Source organism: Sciurus carolinensis, chromosome 1 (assembly GCF_902686445.1).
Source record: "Sciurus carolinensis chromosome 1, mSciCar1.2, whole genome shotgun sequence".
NCBI lineage: Eukaryota > Metazoa > Chordata > Mammalia > Rodentia > Sciuridae > Sciurus > Sciurus carolinensis.
Window position 1 is genome coordinate 132,612,641 of NC_062213.1, and position 23,080 is coordinate 132,635,720.

Here is a 23,080-nt window from a genome sequence, read left to right on the forward strand (position 1 = left end):
AGCTAACCACGAGTTCTCACTTTTTTCAATGAGCAAATGATTGAACACGCAGAGGAATCATCATGGAATAAAATGATGAAAAGGCAAGTAGAAATTAGTGTCTGCCAATCTTTTCCTAAGAGTAGCTATTAAAGCATTATGGTTTACATTTATAAAAGCAAAGATAACTTATTATGCTACCTGTTCTTTTCGGGTGAAAGCACAGGGTTGTACATAATCCTGTTTCCCCGTATTTAAAATAATGAGAGGATTATTTCTTTCCTCCATTCACAGTCCTTAGCCCCGAACCATTATCACTCCAGTAATTTTCACCGCTGCACCCGAGGAGCAAGAGGCAGACAGAATTCTATGCTGCAAATTTCAGTAAGTTAAAAACAGAGGAAGAGACCAAAGGCACCGAGGCTGTCAAGGGTAAATGCTTGGAGACAGGAGCTGAGACAGTAGCAGTCCTTAGACTGCCATCATGGTTCCTCTGCTGATACCACCCCTCCATGTCAAATCTCTCATTTGGAAATAAGAAAAAGAAGTCAAATTAACTATCCTTAATTGCTACATCTACTGAATAGTCTACTGAATACTACGAATAGGGTTTGTACTACAAATAATAAAAACTCAAGTAACATCTCAGGATTATCTTCAGAAGCATCTTAGAAACTTGCCTTCTGACTGCTGTACTGCTTGTAAGATAACATCGAAATATTGTGAAGGGCTGGGGTTGTAGCTCAGGGGTAGAGCACTTGTCTAGTCTGTGTGAGGCACTGGGTTCAAGTCTCAGCACCATACATAAGTAAATAAAATAAAGGTCTATCAATAACTAAAAAAAAAAAATATTTTAAATTGTGAAGAAATAAATTTTACTCATATCCCTTACACAGCAATTGTTTATATTTTGTGTTCCCCTCAAAATCTGTATGAACTTTAATACAGTTGCAATAATCAGTATACTGTGAATAAATTCTTTTTACATTTATTTCATACATTTTCTAATTGTTTTTATTTATATGTTTACTTACATTAATTTTTTTTAAAAAATGATTACTACCTCATCTCTTACCATCAGCAAAATGTCCTTGCTTCAATAGTAAAATACATGAAAATGGAGACCTAATTTTCCATCTAGAAATGCAGGGGAAAAAACAGACATTTTCTTTTATAGACTCCCTTCTTTCAGAAGACTCAGATACTTGTAATTTGTTTATTTCAATGCCATAGGCAAGCAGCAAGACATAATAGTCCTTATTTACAGCCTACCAAGTTACTATTTATAAAATTTAGACTTTCTTGATAACACCCGGGAAGTTACTTAGTACTAAAACCATTAAATAAAAACAAACAAAACAACAAAAAAAAAACCCACTATTTCATTGGTTTGCACCATCGTGCTACTTTCTTAACCTTAGTTTGGGTTTGGTTTACACCCTGTTATGGTTTGAATATGAGGCAGCCCCCAAAAGCTCCAAAAGCTCCTGTGTTAACAGGAATATTCAGAGGTAAAATAATGATCCAGATAGTGACAGCTATATTCTAATCAATTCATCCCAGTTTGAATGGACCGACTGGGTGGTAACAGTAGGCAGGTGGGGTATGCTTGGAGGAGTGGGTCAGCTGGGGCATGCCTTGGAAGGATCCATCTTTCTAGAGCCCCCACCCCTTCCTGAGTAGCTGAGTAGCTTTCCTCTGCCACATCCTTCTGCCATGATGTGCTATCTCACCTTGGGTCCAGAGTAAAGGAGTCAGTCATCTCTGGACTAAGACCTCTGAAACTATGAGACCCAAATAAACTTTTTCTCCTCTTGGTTGTTCTTGTTGAGTATTCTACTCACAGCGATGCAAAACCTAATTAAATCACACTAAACCCAAATAAATTCAAAAGGTATAAGTCACATGGCAAGAAGAGTAATAGTAATTTTCTCTTGTGGCCTACAAGAGGCCCAAGTTCCCTGATACTGAGATGGACCAAGAGCCTCACGTGAGGCACCATCTCGTCACCAAGTGTTCTCTCCTACCCCAGCATCTCCTCTCCACCCTGCTGCCCCAAAGGACAGCAGCAGGTTTCAAATCCGCAAACCAAAAACTATCACAAGTTTCATTCAAAAAGTTTTACTTTAAACTAGTTGTCAAGTGTTCATCTTTTGTTCATTATTTTTTGAAAGATAGGGAAGAAGCATAAAGAAGTTCCCACATGAGGGAAAACCTGGAAGAAAACCTTAGTCATGAAGACAGAGGTCTGAAAAACTCTATATTTAGAAGTTTCATGCCAAACCCAGGGTGGATTGTTTCCCAGGACATTGTCAGGATTCACCACTCTGTGGGCTCAGAAGAACAGGACAGGGTTGACAGCCCTCCCCGGTTTGGTGCAAAGCAGCCAAACCTCTCTTCCCTACATGGGATTGCAGGCTGTTGACAGACTATGTGCTTACCCCAAGCTAGAGTCAGGGTGTAAATTTCGGATTCAGAGGACATTTTCAGTTTGTTTTGCTATATTCTACCTCTTGGTTCTTCAAAATGAAAAGAGCTTTGTTGTTTCTTATTATAAAAGTAAGACCTGCTTACATTTTTTTAAAATCAGATAATACAGAAAAGTATAAAAAATAAAGCAAAAATCAGCTATTATTCTACTACTCAGAGATAGCTGAGTGGTAGTCTTGGTGTACATACTTTCAAATTTTTTTCTGTGCATATATACATAAATATTACTATTTTTTTCCTTTAAAAAGACTGAAATAAGTTGAAAACTCTGGGGCGGTCATTAAAGGTTTTTTGCTTTTTTTTCTTTTGGTGCTAGGGATTAAACCGAGGGTTTCACACATGCAAGACAAGTGCTTTACCACTGAGCTACATCCCCAGTTGAAACTTTTTTAAAGTAAGTATATTTGGTATGCTAAGAGAAAAAATGGGGTGCTGGGGATATAGCTCAGTTGGTAGAGTGTTTGCCTCTTAAGCACAAGGCCCTGGGCTCAATACCCTGGAACAAAAAAAAAAAAAAAAAGAGAGAGAGATAAAATGGAATTATATAAATTATTCACTTAAAATCACAGAAGGCAAGAAGATGGGGGTGTGGGAAGGAAACAGAGAGCAAATGCAATAAACAGAAAAAAACTACAAACATGGTAGATATAAATTTAATTCTACCAAGTCACCTCAAATATAATAGATTTAAATACATCAACTAAAAGCACAGACTGTTGGACAGGATAAAAAGACCTAAACATGTGATGTGTATAAGAGACCCACTTTGAAAACAAAGACAGTTTAAAATAAAGGAACTGAGAAGAAAATGAATCCTAAGCTTTATAACACAAAATGCATTGAGATCTGTTCTTTTGCCTTTAACCCTTTTTTCTTCCCTTTCTTTTTCTACCTTTCTTTCTGCTGGGGAGTGAACACAGGGTTTCATGTATTCTAAGCATATACTCTACCACTGAGCTATAACCCCCAGTTCCCTACCTTTTCTTGAAAGATTAATACAGAAAAAAAAAAAAAAAAATTATTCCAGCAAGAAATTCTAAAAGTTTTCAAAGTATACAGAATTTTCCCAACACACTGTCCAATATTTCGAAATGTTGACCTATTTCACAGCATTTGGGAAACAAAGACTCACATATTATTTGGCACAATTAATCACAGATGAAAAATGAATGCAGATATTTCTCCCTCATCTTGCCCGTTCCCCACAAATATGAATCTGCCAACTATAACAGAATTGACTTCCTTTCTTTAAAACAGGCTCTCCTATCATGTTTCTGGAAATAGACGAATATAATAAATGCCCATATTTCTACACACACACACACACACACACAGATAAAATTCCTGCAGCAGATTCTATTTTCAATGCAGTTCAGTCTTTGAGCTGCTAAACTTCTACTAGCGCAGTTACGGAATTATTTACTGATCTAGTGAATTCAAATTAAAGTTTAGAAGCTGGATGGATGCAGGAAGTAAGTTGGTTGTCCTCTATTCTTCCTAAATTTAATGCTCAAGAAGGACATTTTCCATTGCTGTATGTCCATACAAATCAAATACATCTTGGCAACAGACTCTTAGACATATTAGATAGCCAACATTTATACTAAGGGCTATTTCAAATATGCTCAAGGTGCATTTGTGAGTTGTACATACACTTTGATGTCATGTTCCCAAAACAACAACAACAACAAAACTACATTAGACTTGGTTTTCTGGGTTAGAAAAATGACTGAAAATTTCCCATTATGTGATCATGCTGGAAATCTTTGATCTCTACTGCTCTGAGTTCATAGTCAGGCTACTTCGTTTATTTTGAGAAAGCAAATCCTTCCTGTTGTTTCTCAGGAAATGGAAGAACACATTTATAGACTATGTTTTAACTTCAAGTTTAAAGGGTTTTAATTTTTAAACTATGTTTCACTTTGAAGAATATTTAATTATGGGGAGAAATTAAGACTTTGAGAAAGAAAATAGAGCAGTTGGGTGAAGAAAGAATAGTATCCTCAGACATAAGCTAAAAGCGTGATTTTTGTAAAAATGTCTCACAAAAATTATTACACTCTGTTTCTTCCTGTGAAAATTTTTCCAAGCATTAAGTTGTATAATAGCAGAATGAGGAAAAAAGGAAATGCCGAGGCTTCTCCAGAATCTGTAAGAGCATAGAAAAAGATTAGAGGCTAACTCTTAAAAAAAAAAAAAAAAAAAAAAGGTGTCCTTTCACCTGCCTAGGCTTGTTAAATTATTACCGTGATCTCTGGAGTCACTTACCTGACCTGGATTCACCTTTTAATGCCAGCCACACCTCTGGGATTTTAAAGTGTTATTCCTGTTCTTTGAGGAGGAGTAAACGGTTAAACAGACTGAAGAGTACACTCTCTAAAGGAGCACAGCAGACCCGACTCAGCAGGGAGAGGAAGTCCTAACAACTTTTCTGACTTCTCTATGGGCAAGGAAACTCTAGGTGTGTGAGGCAGAGAGGAGAAAGGACTCTTAAGTAAGGTGCTTACTTAGACTTGGGCTTCTCCAACAGTTCAATTCTCTTCCTCAACAGCACATTTTTAATGAGAGGGGAAAAGAAGCCCAGTGACAGGAAATACAGAACAGAAAGACCACCAAGATGAAAGCAAAACTATCCCCGCCCTTATGAAATATCACCTGTGACCAGTTATTTATCAGGGAACCATATGACACAGCAGGTGGGGCCCAGTGTAGATCTACTGGTCTACCTCACATGCAGCTTCCCACTCCTGTCTGTCCCCTTTTCTGACTTGTGACCTCTCTCTGATTGCCATGCACAGCCACAAACCAGGGCACAATTATTTCACAGCTGTTACTGATCCAAGAGAACCTCTGGGAAATAAAAGACAGCAATCTAGCTCATCTTTCTCATGCACTCATTTTTGCCTAATAGTATTCACATCTCATAGAAGTTCTGAGAGCTATATGAGACCTGACATAAAGTGTAATTTTCTCTATTGAAACATGGGAAAACTAAGGCACAAGAGATCAGCTCACCTTCCTAAGACTAGAACTCAAGTTCCCTGATGTTCAACCTCCTGCTCCTTCTGTTTTCCTTTTCCTCCCTTCCCCCAGATCCTTAAGCTTCCTTGAATCACTGACTAAACTTGATATTTCAGACTAAACTTAATGTTTCAGGCAAGGCCTCTGTGTTCTATTTCCGAAGTTCATTCATGTTAAATCATATTACTATATCAAGCAGGGAAAAAAAAATCCACCATTGACATCTCTCCCCACTGATCGAGCTCCAAGGGGGCCCTTAGCTATAACACAACTCTCACCCCCGATCTGGAGGCTCCTTATTCTCAAGATAGTTTCATCTCCACCTTTACCAAGAACACTCCAGCCGTCAGGACTGAATTCTCTCAACTTCCTTCCCACAACCTGTACCCTCATCTACAGTCATACAGGCAAAGGAGCGAATGTCCCAATTACCAAGACAACCCCTTTTGAGCATGCCTGTGCTCCTGAACCTGGGCCCCTTATCTTTTTGAAACCTTCCTCGATTAGTTATTACCTCTTCAACTTTTGGTCACTTCCTCTTCACTCTTCTCAAAGTATAAGCTCCAGTCACCATCTCGCACAACACACAAATATCTCTTTATAAACATGCACACATGTACACACTCTCTGCCCCTACTTCCCATCTCCTACTTTCATCACTTAACAATCCTGCTTTAGACTTTAGAACTCATCTAACTACCAACTGAATGCCTGATTGCCAAATCCAATGTCTCTTCGCTCTAACTGACCTTCCTGAGTCCTTTGACAGATGTGACAGTTGTTCCCTAATTACTACCTGGGTGACTTGGTAAGTCACTTGAGTTTTGATACCTTGTCTGTAGAAAGACAGTAACAATGATTACTTTAGGGGGATTAATGACATAAAATATGGAAATTAAATGTTTTAAATATGGTGCTGAATATTACATTTTTTATTCCTAGGTTTTCTTGATTCTTGCTAACTCCTCTTCATTTGTCTGCTCTTTGATCCTTTAGCTATTCCTACAGGATCTCAACCACATTCACAGCTTTCAGTCACTTCTAAAACATATCTAAGTCTGACTTTCACTCCTGAGACCCAGACTTCTGAAAGTCAAAAGAATACCCCACAGATCCTCCAACTTCACCTCAAGTTGGACCCACTATTCTCTCCAATCTTGTTCCTCTTACGTTTTTATCCTCACTAGCTATATCCTCAGATCTGAGGTGAATCTTCCAACCAGAAAACCCAGCATTCATCCTACTTCTTTCTTCTTACTCTTCTTCCACTTTCTACCTAATTTGGAGCCAATTCTTTCTCCTAAACATCTTTTCAGTTCATTCTCTCCTTTTCTTTCTCACAACTGAAGGTTCAGTTCGGGTCCTCATGAACTCGGCCTGGATTATTGGAGTTGCCTCTGGACTTCTCCCTACTTCCTTTCCACGTATCATAAGACAGTGATTTGAGCTTTTATTTTACCTCTGATGACACCACAATGCTGTAAGGATGAAGTTCACCTTACCAGAAGTGGCATGCATGGTCCCAGACATAGGCTGGACCAAGAACTCAAACCCAGAGGTGTCCCCAACCTCTTCTTCACTTTGCATCACAATCTCTCTGCTCCAACCACTCATGCTCCATGTTCCTCACACCCTCAGCTCTTTGGGGCTTTGAATCTGAGCTGTTTCTTCTATCTAGACTTCTGCTTAGCCTGGTAAATAATCTTATCCCTTCAATGGCACCAAAAATCACCTCCTTCAGGAATTCTTTCCTCACAAATAAGAACAAACCATTCTCTCCTTTGTGTCCCATCTTTTACTATTTATCAGAATACATTCTGTAAAGTGTCTTATATTCAATGTTCCAGTTAATGGTTTATGTCAGTATCTTCTGAGATCAGACACCTTGTGATATTCACATTGTATCCTCTGAACTTAATACAATGGCTGGTATAAGGAGGTAGGAAGACAGGAAACTAAGATTTAATAATTTGGTGCTCAGCAAAAGTCTTTTGAATGGATAAGTAGCCTGGCTGTCAATTATAGTAGAATAATTGAATAAGAGAGGAAGTTGGTAGGACAGGTGGATCTGACAGCTTGTTAGGGTAGCACAGAAGAATATGGATAAGAACTGGGAAACATCCACACTGATGAGGTAGGTCCTCTAATAAGTATTTAAGTTCAATCAAGTCACTAGCTAAGGTTGTTATAATCACACTCAGGTAAATACCTAAGAAACTCTGTTTAAAGCACAACAGAATAATTCCTATAGCCCAGAGATATCTATCTCATCTACATAAGCAGGTTTTAGAATCCATAACACTCTATAATTTTATCAGACTTAATGCAAGTAAATCTCAGTAGTTAACAAAAAACACTGCAACTCTCTCCTATATCTATAAAGCACCTTAAGAAATGAAGATGAAAGAAAAAAATAAAAATACAGCCTATCAGCACATAACCCTAAAATTGATAGCTAACATCTTTGTCCTATACTAATCTTGTCATGCCCTCTATTTGAGACCATAATTTATTTTTCATAGTGATCTCCAATTTATTTATAATAAAAAGTCATGTTATATGCATTGTACTTTGTGCAAGCATGCAAATACATACTTATCAAATAAAGTAACATAGTATTCACCGTGACATAAAATGGAGACAGAAGGAATGAGACCCAGTGAACTGAGAATAGATTGGAGCAAAGTACACTTGGACAAAACTAGGCTGAAACTGATGAAGCTTTCCCAATAATGAAAGGACATCTATAATTAACAGGCTTTCAAGAGTGTGCACCCATGTATTAGAGCACCACACCTCATAAAACATTCATTCAAAGCCATACCCAGAATGCACATCATAGCTATATAAGCACATATGGAGCACTGAAAAAAAAAAAAGCAAAGTCTTTGAAGTGAGACAACACTGCCCTACATAAAGAACTATGTGTGAAGAGGAGCCATAACTACTAGAAAACAAAACAAACAAAAGAAAAAAAAAAAAAAAAAAAAAAGGTAATGTTAGATACATTAAAAATAAATTGTTACCAAATAATTTCAGAATGTTCCCCCTTAGGTAGACATGTTTTTAAAAAATACATTTGCAGGTGTAACAGTTACCACACACAAATAAGGGCAAGAAATCTGCCCCCAAATAATCTTGGAGCTGAGGTGTAGTTCAGTGATACAGCACTTGCCAAACATGCAAGAGGGTCCTATTCCCAGCATCACAAACAAAACAAAACAAAAACTTAAACATTTTCAAACTTTTTAACATACATTGATATGTCAATCATGCTAATGATTGTTAAATAAATGGTACATGTAATATGAAATCTTGCTAATAAGTTATATAAACATCTATAAATTTATAACATTTATTTTAATATACTATTATTTGTAATATTTATTAAAGAAGTGTACAAAGGCCCAGGAGCACACAAGTAAGTCAACTGAACAAAATATACACTTATATGCTAACAGCAGCACCAAAAATCTGTGGAGAAAGAACGAATTATTTAACAGTGCTGGGAAAATGACTCAAAATATGATCAGTGTCTTAAAAATAAAAATTGGAATAGTACTTTACTCTTTAACTATTTGAGATTTGAGATATTCAAATCCCAAATAGTTTTAAAACACAAAGGATAAGATTAAACCTATAAAGTTAATGAAAGAAAGTAAAACCAGTCAGAGAGAAGGATTTCTTAAATGACTCAAAATGTACAGATCACAATAATATTAAAAATTGATGAGTTCAGGGTTGGGGATGTGGCTCAGTGGTACAGTGCTTGCCTAGCATGTGTGAAGCCTTATGTTCCATCTTGGCACTGCAAAAAAAAAAAAAAAGAGAGAGAGAAAGAAAGAAAGAAAAAAAATTTTTGATGGAATCAACTACATTAAAGCTGAAGATTTTTGTTGTTATTGAAAGGCACACAAAGTTATCAGAGAAGTGACATACCAGAAGAAGTATTCATAATATCTAAAGACAACAAAGGATTAACTTCTAGATTAGACAGGAATTCCACAAAAACTCTCAAGGAACTTCTTGCAATAGGGCAAGAGCTCCAATAGAAAAAAGGGGGGCTCAAGATATGAAGAGACAATCCACAGAAAAGGAAAATTAAATAAATGAAACAATCTCGACCCTGCCAGTAATCTAAAAGAAGCAAAATTAAACTATGAGGTACAATTAACATCTATCCAGTTAGCAATAACCAGAAAATTCATGAATAAAAAAAGAAATCATTATGCAATATTGGTGGAAGCATAAACTTGACAACAATCTATGCAGTTTCTAGTGAAAGTAGTATGCATATATGCTGTAATCCAGCAGTTAATTATGCATACAGTCAACCATCTCAAGAAACTTTGATGAGGGCCAATAAATCCCATATGCTGAGGTTTCTTTAGAAAAAAAATGAAAATATACCATAAGAAAGTAAAAAATATTTATAAAAACATTCTATGTTCATATACGAATACACAACCAGTGTAACTCCACATCATGTACAACCACAGGAATGGGAAGTTATACTCCATGTATGTATAATATGTCAAAATACACTCTACTGTCATGTCTGTCATGTATATCTAAGAAAAAAACAACAACAAAAAAATGTTGACTCTTTAATGTTCCTAATGTCTGCATTTTCTCTATGGGATTAAGTTAGCCTTTGCTGAAAAGGCAGATGGGACTAAACCAAGATCACGTCTTTTCATACAATAAGCTAAGGATATAGAAAGCTGAAAAGACAGCAAAGGAAATGTTTTAGGATGGGAGATGGCTTGTGCCATCTGGGTATGAATCAAGGCCTTGTCCCTGAGACTTGAGTAAGTTAAAATCTCTGCCTGCCTCTGGGTATTCACATAAACCAAGGTTATAACCCACACTGAACAATACCAAGAAAATTAGACATAATCCATGTAAAATGTCTGACAAATATGAAAAATAGGAAGTCTTTTTTTTTTTTTTTTTAACCAGAGAAAAGAACTATTCCATTGCTCTGCTTAACCCATCTTAAGCAGAATACAGACTAAACAGTTTTAACAACAGGTGCAAAAACCAGAGACTGGCTCAACATGAACTATGTCAGTTCTTCCCACTGTAGAATAGGGACAAATAATGTATCTCCCCTTCCGTACACTTACCGCAAACTATCAAACTATCAAGATTACAGGTGGGAAGCCTCTCTGAGCTTCTGAGAAACGAATATAAGGCTGTGGTGACTGCTCTGACACTGGTGATTCTGTGGTGTCGGAGTCCTGGTAAACATAAGGAAGAAATATTCACAGAAGTACTATAAGGGAAATGTTCTTTGAAGAAATCCCATTATCCATGATTGAGTAACTGAAAAGATTTCAAAGCTGACCATGAAAAACAACCCAGAAACAAGATTAGATCCAAAGTCAGAACTTCACATATTACCAATTTAATGTATAAGAAAGAGGGAAAATTCCACCTGGAAGTTTTTATAGCCTGAGGGTAACATACTATATATGTTAATCATCATTTCAGCATTTCTGTTCTACAGCAGTTGTTTTATTCTGGCCCTGATTTGCAACCTGTGGACTTGAGGTACTGGAGAGGTGTGAAGACAGAACCCATCTCATGTGGATATGTGCTACGACTTACAAATGCAGAAGATGCTATGGTCACTAATATATACCCAGTGAAGTGGTATTAAGTAGCTTTTCTACAAAATATTTGCTGCTATCAGAGATAAAAAGTAAAACTCTAAAGTTAAGAGCTTTAAAATCTTTTAGTATTAAATATTTTCTGATTTTTTAAGAGCTGAGAAACAATGCTTTACAATTTACGAATTGCTTACAATTTCTGACTGAGATGATAATTTTTATAATTCACATGAAGAAAAAAAGAGGGTTTTGGAAAAAAGGAAAAGCTTAACTTGATTTTATTTCCACTCCTATTTCTCTCTTGACCATTAACTTTTCCTTGGCATTTAACATCAAAGCTAGTTACCCTTTAATTCTTAGACTCTCTGTTGGAAGAGACACAGAGCTACTTCATAAGCCACGGAGCTCACCAGTAGTACAGACAAAAATGGCCAGTGTATTGCGTATTAAGGAAATATACATCAATCATTTCATTCCTACCTTATAAAAGAAAGAGCCTTCATTTTACCTCTCTTTCCTATCTTCTCCTACTATTGACATTTTGACACAATATTAGAGGAGAAATTATGTACCACTAAGGATACTCCTATTATTTAAGAGAAAATAAATACCTTATTCAGCATTTTCCAGTGAAAATATACCCCAAATTTTAATTTACATTAAGACGCAAAATCAAAATTATAACTAAAGAGAGCCTCAACTTTAAATACTGCAAAGATAAGAAAATAAATCTATTTCTGCAGAGGGAATATTCCAAAAATATTTACTATATAACTTTAAGTCATATGGGTTTGCCCACACTTTTCAGTAATGTAAACTTCTCAGTTGGTTATCCTGAACTGGGGCAAGAATGTAGTAGATATGTATGGTATCTGTGGTGGTGGTGTATGGCAAGAGTAGCACAAGCCAAACGAGGGTTTTGTTATTCTAAAATGTTAAAGTATCCACAAAAAGATACATGCTCATTAAGACACCTTGAAAGGTATCTGTAAATGAAAGTATACCATTAGAATTTTGGCAACAGAATACAAATTACATTGATGCAAACACAGTTAAATCTAGTCACAGACACAGGGGAGGTGTAAATGTCAAGCACCCAAGTCAAAAAAGCACTGGGCCAAAGCCACAGAGAGAAAAATGGGAACAGAGCTGGACATAGGGGTATCTCTCCATAAACTAGAATAAGAGTAAATGAATCCTGTTTCACCACACTCTTACCAACTGTAAACGAGACACATAAAATATACTCTGCAAATAGTATATGACAATTTAAAGGCCGGTATTATTATTCCTGAATTTAAATCCTACTAAGGTTGGAGTAGATCCTGTTCCTAAAGAGGAAATAGGTTTGGAGGGTCATAGAAACCATTCTACTGTATCTCAGAGCAGAGTGACAAATGCTGAAGAAAGTTTCTAAGTAAATTAATAAACCAGAGGACAAGGAATATACTTGGGTATGAAAACAGAGGCAAGACAATAAGGCTGTACAGGTCTTTCAAGAATTCTCTTGGGGGCTAGATGGGAATACAGCTCAGTGGTAGAGAGCTTCCCTAACATACACAAGGCCCTGGTTCAACTCCCAGCACTGCAAAACAAAACAAAGCAAAAAACACTCTCTTGATGACTTGTTTTCACTTGTCATCTTGATGTATTTAGCAAAAGGCATAAACCAGACATCTCACAACTTAAATCACACTTAAGTCCATGCCTACCTATTCGGCAAGGATGAAATTAACTGCTTCGGTTTTTATACTGTATCTTTGCTACTTATTGCAAATATGATTATGCCAATTACTCATATCACAATGCTCAAAGCAAGTACAACTTAAAAGAGATTAAAGTTCTGAGTGACTATTGGTACAATGGTATCTTATAATTCAAATCACCTCCATACTACATATGTGGAAACAATAAAAGGAAGGGGGTGATATAAATTATCAGTCTGCCTGAGTACACAAGATAAAATTAATTTCAAAGCATGTTAATTACATAGTAAATATATTTTATTATAAACCTTTCAGTATCAGAATGGTGAAGAATTATACATCATGAATTCTACAACTCAGCCTGCCTCTTGAGAAAGTTTGGCTGTCCAATGAGGTGAATGAGTAGCATATGTGTATTGCTGTAATTATGCACTCTCCCTGTGTATAAAAAAAGATCCTCTTTTGCAGAGTCTCACTTTCCTCCCCTCTAGTCACTTGTTTTCATCACTTCCTCCAAAATAAAAAGCCTAAGATGCTACTGACTTTCATATTGTTCAAACATTGCATTTGTCCTCATAAAATCATCCCATCAAAGTAAGTCTTCTCTACCATCCCACTTCCCTTAGTGTCCCTCCCCAAGATTGGCATTTCACCAGGTGGATAAATATAGGCATTATAATAAGGCCAGGCCTTCACTGGAGGAGAAGTCAATTTGACTTAGTCTGCAGAGTGAAGAGCAGCCAGGGAAATGAAAAAGCAAAAAGTCTACAGCATAAACCAACATTTTCCCTAGTGTGCCCTTCCCCTATGAACATCTGAGGTGGAATCTGATACAGACATAAAATTAAAATCTACCCAGTAAATTTGAGAAAAAAAATCATTCTCAATTTTACTTTGGTGACAAATAAAATTTAATAAATAAAGATGTCTGGTTCATACTTCTGAAGCACCCTCTGTCTCAGCACAGTGGAAACCACAGTGGAGTTAACAAGCCAGACACCAGACTAAACACTTCAGAACTCCCTGCTCTCCCTCACTTCTGGTCTCTACCTTTCCAGTGTGCGTCTGCATCACCAATTCTCTCAGCCGGTGATGGCATGGATCTTTCAAAATAAAAAGCAAGGAACCAGGACCCTCAGTTTCAGGGCCTGGATGCAAAAACTCTTATTTCCACCTATTCTTCACCCACAACTTATCTTCTTCTTTCTCCCATGTCGCTATACTTGCCCTCACACCAACTTCAATAACACCCCAACTGTCTCAAGCCTCCCAGAACATTTATGTAGACAACCCCAAGCCAGCAGTGAGGAACAAAGAGCGGCTGCTCCAGGCAGCAACCAAAGGAGGAGAATGTGGCTAGGGCTGCTGAAGACAAGGAAGGGGCCACAGGCAGTACCAGAGCAGCCCTGCCCTGGGGCAACCCAGCATGGAAAGTGCCTGCCCGCAGGTCCTGGCTCTGAGATGCACAAAGCCGTCCAGCCTGTGTGACACACCTGGGCGGTGGCAGCGACAGACTTTAGCAGAAACCCTTGGATGGGAAAGCAGTAGTAGGGGCAGGCGATCAAGAAAATCCACGCAAGTGCAGCTGCAGCGCCAAGCTGGAGATCCAGCTCAAAGGCTCTCCCGGGTTGCAGGAACTGCAGGGCCAGCCCAGCGCTTCCCCAAGGGTTCCCCACCCTGGCCTGGCCCACACACCTGGACCAGGCGGTCACCCTGCTCCCTCAGGGCACTCTCCGGGGACTCAGCTTCGGGCGGGCTCCGGAGGCTGGAACCGCAGCGAGGCAAGACTTCACTCCTCCATCCTGGGACCGGGCAGCACGTTACAGACAGCCGTGCACTTCCTGTTTGAAAACACAGGGGAGAGAAAGAGCGAGAGATCCGAGTGTTGGCAGCATGGAGAGAAGGACGCAGGGTAGTGGGGAGGGAAGACAAGGGGCAGCAGCTTGTACAACCGCTGCTCGCCTCGCCATGGTCGGCACTCTCCCCGGCGGGCCCCCAACCCGGCCACACCGGTTCTGGCTCCAGCACCACCGCTGCCGGGCCTCCCCCTGCCGGCAGCCTAGCGCCCACTCCCTGGCACAAAGCCCTTCCGTTCCCAGCCCATCTGGCTTCTCCGCTCCCCACTTGTACCTACATCAATGGACTCCGTGCTTCCTCCCTGTGGGCACCCCTGTAAACACCCCAGTAGTCGGCCTTCGTTTTCCTCCTTTTCTCATCTCTCCACCCCCGCCCCAGCGCGCTGAAAAGAATCACCTCCGGGAAGGTGTAAAGACAAGACTCAGCCTTTCCAGCCGAGGGGAGGCTGGATTTATGCAAATTTTAAAAGTTAATAGCCACATCCCAGTACATCCTCTACAGCTAAGCAGGAGAAAGCTTCAGGATGGGAAATTACTTGTCTTGTGCCCTGCTGACTCAAAAGAGAAAGCGTGCACGCTACCATAAACTGAGTTGTCACGAACTGGGGGAGCACACGGGGCGGGGGGCACGGACCACCAATTACACAGTACTCTGGGTTCTTCCTAGGGTCTCTACTCAGACTAGCCTCATTATCCTCAATTCAACATCTACGTATACCAAGTCCTCATGGAACATAATCTCAGAGTGCATTCTTCCGAAAGACGATTCTGAAGTTCGAAAGGATTACCTTTATTTTGCTGAACTCTGACTTAGTGAATTTTCAGAGTAGTGTTAAAAAATAGTAAATGCCCGGCATTGCAAAATGAAACAAAGGTAAACAGATGGTTTAAGAGTCTGCTGTAAGTAGAGAGAGGGTGCCTGCCCCAGGAGTTGGAATTTGTAACCTGCCTGCCTTTGCACCCAGAATCTTTATCAGGTTACAGGCACTTACAGAACTGTCTGACAAACAACTCCTTTTATCATCAAGTTGTTGGCTTAAAGAAAAGTCATCCTTGTTTCTAAACTCAAAATTGAGAACGGAATATAAAGAATGATTATTCTACATAAATAGCTGAACTTTGAAACAGAAATTGATGCGTATTAAGTTACTACTTGAGTGTTAGACATCTCATTTTAATCTCCTTTTGCTTAGGAGGATTTCTCAGGAGATCCACAAAAACCCTATTCCCACATTCCCAAACCGGGAAAAAAGATCACAAAAGTCAAGTAACTATCCTAATGTCTCAGCTGGAAAGTGATCAAATCAAGAATTGAGTACAGGTCTTTGTGAAGGATAGTATCTGGACTATTTCCTCTACATTCAAAATTCCTAAAACGAGAGTGAATTCTAAGGGAAAAGTCAAGCCCAGAGACTGAGATCCACTCCATCTCAGAATGAGTCTGCAATTTACAAGCTACCACAATTGAGGTAGCTGGGTTCTTCATCACTGATGAAGACTGGATCTGAGGACACTGTGCTATTTGGTTATCTATTACTGGTCGTCAGCCTTTTCAGAATTACTTGGTGGCAAAAGTTCAAAAGGTGCTGGGATAGGCTCTCATATGCCAAGGTACAAAGTCTATCCAGCTCAGGACCTAATCAGCTGACTAATATTTGTTCCCTAAATTCTTTTTTTTCCCCTAACATGCTGTTTTAAGAAGGTAAACCCTATTTATAAAAACAAACACACAGCCTCAACTTCTAGTAGAACTGTTGGCAATTTCTCATTTTCCATTTGCTTTTGCCTTAGGACTTGGTTTACACCCACTTGTGAGTAGCATGCTGCTGTAGTGACCTCCTGGAGCAGGCCAAGAAATAGTTTGCATGAAAACGTGGTTAGGAGTCTTGACAATGGTGATACCTCTAGACACTGGCTCAGAGTAAGCAGAGATGAACTGCATCTCACCTGCCCATCCCTATCCTCCAACTAAGGCAGCACAGGCTCCAGATGTGGAGCACAGTTGAACTTTAAGGGCAAGGGCCTCCAAGTACAGCAGGGGCTGAGCCCAAGGGCCAGAAGATCCAGTGACTTGCATTCCTATTCTTCAAGCACTCACTAAGAAGGCCTTGTTACTCAAAACTTCCAGCAGGGCCTTAACATCCTTTAAGGTCCTGCTCTGCCACCCATTTTCTTCTCTCAGTCCTTTGCTTACCCTGGCCCTGTCAGTTCTTCATGTCTTTTCACAAACAATGCTTCTTCCTAAAGAGCTACCATTACTTTCCCACAAAGTACCCAATGGGAGGGGGACCTCAAAGGAGGACATTTAGCTCAAAACTTTGCTCATTTTTAAAAGCACTGTCAATAACCACTATATTGTAAAAGACTTAATTCTATTTTAAAGTATCTTTTGGTATCCCTGCCTTCATTTCTGCTACTCATTATAATTCTGAGTCCAGGAGGAAAACTTCTGAAGAAAAATAAAACCCTGGAACTGGGGTTGTGGCTCAGTGCTAAAGTGCTTGTGTGAGGCACTGGATTTGGTTCTCGGCACCACATATAAATAAATGAATAAATATAAAGGTCTATCAACATCTAAAAATATATTTTAAAAAAAAGAGAAAAATAAAACTCTTAAGAAAAGGTAAAGGAAATGGGTTTAAATTAACCTGCAGATCCTGAATTTCTGTCTTTGAGAACTCCTATGATTAGACTAATTTAAAAATCTCCCTCAGTTCTGAAAAATTCAAAGTCATTATGTAAAAGCAGTCAATACTAAGCTATTCATACTTTGTCCTAGTACTGTGCTGAGTGATAATTTTCTGATATAAAGTTTATACAATTTAGGAGATAACAAAATACACCTTCTGGGAGCTGAGGAACTATATTCACCTAATACCCCACACCTGACTCATAATATACTTTTTTCAGAGCTGTGGCCAGCTGTGGGTAAGTAAGTACAATCCCATTTCCTTCTTAGGCTTTCCATATCTAAAACCCTCTTCCTCATCAAAAATATTTATTGGCATTCATTCTGTATTCAGATTCCAAAGTTTGTAGTTTGGAAAATACAACATAGTCCATGACATTATTCTAATCACAACAACCACAAGGCCTAAGCACCACATCATCGGTCCCCATGGTCTGGCAAAATCTCCTGTAGCTTCTTTGTTTCATGGAGCAGTGTTTCTTCCTTACTGCTGCTAAGCAGAAAAAAAATTAAAATCACAATCTTATCAGGAGAGAAAGGAATATTCTCCTACGGAGGCACAAATAATGCCACAAACAATAAAACTCCTTTTGGAAAAGTTGGGGAGATTTCTTTGAAAGTCTCCGCTCCCTAAGTACCACAGTCCATGGTCCACTTAGATAGAAACATTGTGAAAGTCATTGTAGAGGCTCCAAATTAAGTTATGAGATGATAAACTCAGCTCCAAAAGCAATGTTGCTTATCTTTCCTCATCTTAAAAAGAGAAAGATCTTACTTTGGAGGTTAAAAATGTTTGTCACAAAATTTCTGTGTGAATATCAGATGTACTCTTGGTTATTATTATAGATTTTTACAAACAAGAAAATGAAAAATGACAATCTGTCTGGTTACCTAAGAGATGGCCTCTCTGCACTAGCAGGCCTCACAGCATAATGTTCTTGTCTCAGCCTTCACCTAATGCCCCACACGCAACAGAATTTTTTGGAAAGGAGGTCTCTGGCACTCAAGCTCACCTCTGGTCTCTGCAAAACCTGGGCCATGGCTTTCAAGGAAGCTTTTCTCAGAGCCAACTGGCTGGCTTGACTGGCATTTCCCAAACAGGGTCATTAGCCATCTTCAAGGAACCAGAGCAAGTGCCTTTTCTCATGCAGAAAAGGCCTGCAAATCATCTTTTTAAAACATCTGCCTTTACCGTGATGGCTTGGCTCCCTCTCGGGCAGTTTCCTGGTTTTGAGCAAGTGGAGAGGGAAAGCACTACTCAGAGAACTCCAGCACAACCTGGAAGAGGCAGCCACAAGAGAAGCATCGTGCCAGGGTGACTGAAGGCCGAGAGAGCATCCTTCTAAGCTCAGTGCCTCAGTATCCTCAGCTTCCGAACACACACATCAGGAACCTGCTGCCTTGCACCCACACTGCCTCAGTGAGTTCTCCCCTCACAGGGAGGAGTCATTATCACCATGTTACAGCACAGGCAGGGGGACTCACAGATGTGAAGTGATTTTCTCAAAGCAGTGGGTAACAGAGTTAAAACTCACCCTGGTCTGTTCTTCCTTCTTTTAATTGGAGAAGAATGAGTGGGTGCATTTTGGCTGAGGATTTATTATTCTGTGCTACACGTCTTTTAAGCTTCCCTTCTCATTTTTCAGCTAATATGCAACGACGCATGGAAAGTGGACCATGCTTGCTGATGAACTGTGTGATTTTGTCAGTATAAAATGAAAGAAGGGTAGGATACAGCAAAAGTTTGGCTACACACAAATACCAGTGTACAGGTGAAGAGTGGCCAAAATGTTCCTGGACCAGACTGTCAGAGATGGGCAGGCCTGAGTTACTGAGTATGTGTACTGCGTACACTGAACAGTGCCCTTTAGGATCTTTCTCTTTAAAAGGCATGTTTTTTGGCTGCTCATCTTCTGTGGTGCCTATCTCTGCTTTCTTCTTTAAAAAAAATATTTTAATCCTATTGGTCATTTTTATTTTTAAAATAATACATTTAGAAGTGTAGTAACTTCAAAGAATTGATCCTAACAAATTTAATAAATATAATGTTTATTATTAAGAAAAGAAATAAATACTCTTAAAATGACTTTATGGCTAGGGGTGTCACTAAGTGGTAGAACATGTGTTCAGTATGAGACCCTGGGTTCAATTCCTAATACCAGAAAATAAACAAACACACACACACACACACACACACACACACACAATCTTTAAGAATATACATCTGGAAGTAGTAAAATTTAGGAGTAGATAGGGAATAAGTCACATATATCGCCATCTTGAGTACACCAATTCTCTATTATCCATATAACAAAATCAAAAAGAAGAAATACAATTCATGAATAATTTAAGGTTGCAAAACTGGATAGTTTGATTTTTTACCCCCTTTCCTTTGCCCTGCAGTGAAATGGCCATGGCAGATAGCATGAAAGGAAAATAAAGTGCCTGGAAAATCCAGAAATTTTGTTATGAACTTTTGAAAGCTTATTCATCATTCTTTTAACTAACCCTAGTTCATAAATGCTAATCACTTCGTATGTACCATATTTCACTGCATAATCATCACAGATTTTATACCAATTTTTTTTTGCAAAAAAGTGGAATACAACCATTACGTGAAGCTTCTGTTTTTAAATTGTCTGTTACTTAAAAATAATTTATCACTAAACTGTCTTTGGTGCAAGATGAGGATGCACGGAATTCTCATGAACATATGATTATATGGTGAATTACAGGTATTAATTCATTCAGTGGTGACAACAACCCTATGAAGTCATCTTGATAGTGGAGCTCAGTAAATAAAGATGTTAAGTGATTTGCCCAAAGTTACACTGCTAGTAAGTCCCAGAACTCAGGTGGCCTGGTCGGCCAGAGTCTTTTTTAACCAATACATTTTACTGCCAAGAGGACACCTGAATGGGGTTTGCTTTATCTAGTGTAGAAGTGAATACGGTACAGTGATATCATGGATAGTATAGCCAAAAGGGAAGAGTTGAGTGAAAGGCTCTAATATTTTCCTTTTTATGGCAAGAATATAACCATTAGTCACAGAGGCACTAGACAGAAAGCTTCTGGAGTCCAGGAATACAGAGCCTGGCACATGCTGCTGAATAAATAAATACTGAAAATAAAGAAAGGATATCTGCAGAATGGAAAAGCCGGGAAGATGAGCTGCTTCCTCACCTTGACCAGAATCCTAGATTTCAAGGCTTCAGGATTGCCTAGCTACCACACAACTGAATTAGCAACGGAAGGGAGTGCAGTGAACCCCATGTACTTTGATCTTGGTGAAACAGTTGATCCAGTGCCCTGCGAAGTCAGGATCACTAAATCAACCAAAACTTGTGTGGCTACAAGAATCACACAGCAGTTAAGCAGACTAGAAAGAAAAACACTGGATACATTTGTTAGTGTGTTGAAGAAAAAGCCACAAGGAATAGTATTCAATCTGCATTTGAAAGTAACTTACAAATTAGTCACACTGTTATAATCAAATCTGCACATAAATTTGTGAGGTGTGAAAAGGGCAAATGAGGACAAGCCAATGGACTTAGTTATTAACAGAGAGGTAAAGAAAAACAAGAAATTCAGTTGCATTTCTGTGTTCCCTTTAATTTGCAGGGAAGGGCTGAGGTGGTAACCACTTCTAGACCCAAAGTGCCAAGACTGAACTAAGCAAAAGAAAATCAGATATGCCTAAAATTTTAGGACCTAAGGTCTGAACTTCATAAAGTATGATCCTATTATTCCAAACGTCACCAGTAAAGTTTCATGGGAAATAATATTCCTTTTAAGAAAAGAACTTGGTTAGCAAAACCCAAAGAAAAGAAGGGACTCAAAGGCTGATGAACAAGTCAGTTGAATAAGTCAGTGGTGTACGTATAATCTGGCCCCACTACAAATATGCCACACAGGCAGAAGGTCATGAGAATGCTTTGCAAGCTCATGGCAGGATAAAGAACGGCAGGGAAGGGGGAGAATAGGGAGCTCAAACTTGGACCAGCATTATTTTTCTAAGCATAAATTATAATTTCTAATTTCTTTAATGTTGAGAAATAGCCGCTCCCTTGGTAGAAGCATTTATCTTTCCAGCAAAAAATTATACTTTAAAAGTTAGTAGTAGAACTCAAGAAATGGGAGTTAAGACAGGACTGTAACATATGACAAAAGTGGTCTATATTCAGGCTGGGTCCCAGGAAGTATACAAGTGAGCACCAAGCAACCCATAAGAGATAGGAAAAGGGCACTAATACCTCTATGGCCAACACGTAAGGAAAGGTTCTTTCCCAGAGATGGGCTCCGACTATATCTTACCAGTCTTGTTTATGACAGAAAACATTTCTAGAAAATAAAAAGTCCAGAAAGGAAAGAGGGAACACTGCATAATCAAAGCTTTCCTAATGCAACATCCTTATTACTCTCCAAAGTCATCTGTATGGTCACTTTTTTAAATGAAGCTCTCTATATGTGAGAAATATAGGCAAGGAAGACCCCTGGGCATCTGCAGAATTACTGACCATATCCAGAGCAGCAACTAACATCTGACTGTCAATTGTGTGCTAGAAACTGTTCTATGCATTTTATATGAATTATCCTCACAACTAACTCTAGTGGGTAAAAACAATTGTTTCTTCATTTTGTAGAAAATGAAGTAACTTTCCCGTGGTACCATGGCTAGCAAGTGGCAGAACTGGATTAAAATCCAGGCAGCAGACTCCAAAGCTCATGCTTTATGAGAGACTGTTCAAGGAAGACAGCCAACAATGAAATCCTATACATCCCATTTCCTTCTAACAAACAAAAGAGAGGCATAAACAGGCACAGAGGCAAAAGATCAGCCATACTACATTCTAGATATGAAGGGGGAAAAGGGTGTGAAAAACTTCGGTCAAATGACAATGCTCTGAGATTACTATTTATTTACAGGGAATAAAAAGCAAACCATAAAACCTAAATAGATACTTCACCAAGGTTTCCCTTCCCATAGTCTAAAAGCATCCATACAGTGACAAACCCCTAATAAGATTCAATTCAGACTCTTCTCCCCATGTTCTAATGCCCTGAGGAACCCTTCCCTCCCCAGGCTTCAGAGAGTCACCTGCGGGCTTTTAAGTAGACCTTCCCGGACCTCATCCTAGATCTGCAGTTATCACAGGGACATGGGGTGTGCTCCTGGAATAAATACATTCAAGAAACCCTTAGGTGAGGGAACCCCTGCTGCAGAATTCTTCTCCATTCTCTGCCCTCCCACCAGAATCCCTGAAGTCACAGATCAGAGAAAATTATTTCCTTTCTCAAGAACTTCCAGTGGAATAACCTTTGTTCAAAGGCAACAGAATGATGTCCAAATTCCTCAGCAGGACTCGAGGTCCTCTGTACTCAGTTGTCCCAAACTGCTCCTCTGCCTCCCCTCCTCCTACAGCCCTCAGTCTGTCACAGTACCATTCCCCAAACATATTTCCTACTTCTAGGTCTCCACACTTTGCTGTTCTAATGTCCCCTCCACCGTCCCCACTGTTCTCTGCCACCATCTTTCTTATCCTTCAAGGCTCTGATCAAGTTATGTCTGGTCTTTTCTGTCAAAATCTGTCTCTCCTTCCTCTGAGAAAATGTCCAAACGATTTAGTTCACATGAGAATGTAGCACATACTGCACAGAGTGCTGAATCGCCCCACACTGCTTATGTGCTGGCTGCGCCTTCAGGGCAGGGGCATATTGGACTCG

At 39.1% G+C, this 23,080-nt stretch overlaps 1 protein-coding gene across 5 annotated transcripts in view; it reads right to left on the reverse strand.

Moving 5' to 3' along the window:
- Lrrc8d (leucine rich repeat containing 8 VRAC subunit D) overlaps nt 1-23,080 on the reverse strand; it is a 120,638-nt gene that overhangs the window by 83,161 nt on the left and 14,397 nt on the right. For 3 of the 5 annotated variants that reach the window (XM_047519494.1, XM_047519470.1, XM_047519485.1), the window contains one exon: nt 14,507-14,652. The gene's annotated coding sequence lies outside the window, so the exon portion shown is untranslated. Of the gene's footprint in view, nt 1-10,523; nt 10,734-14,506; nt 14,653-14,945; nt 15,041-23,080 lie in introns of those variants that run through there. The other 2 variants (XM_047519477.1, XR_007104105.1) reach the window with 2 other exon arrangements.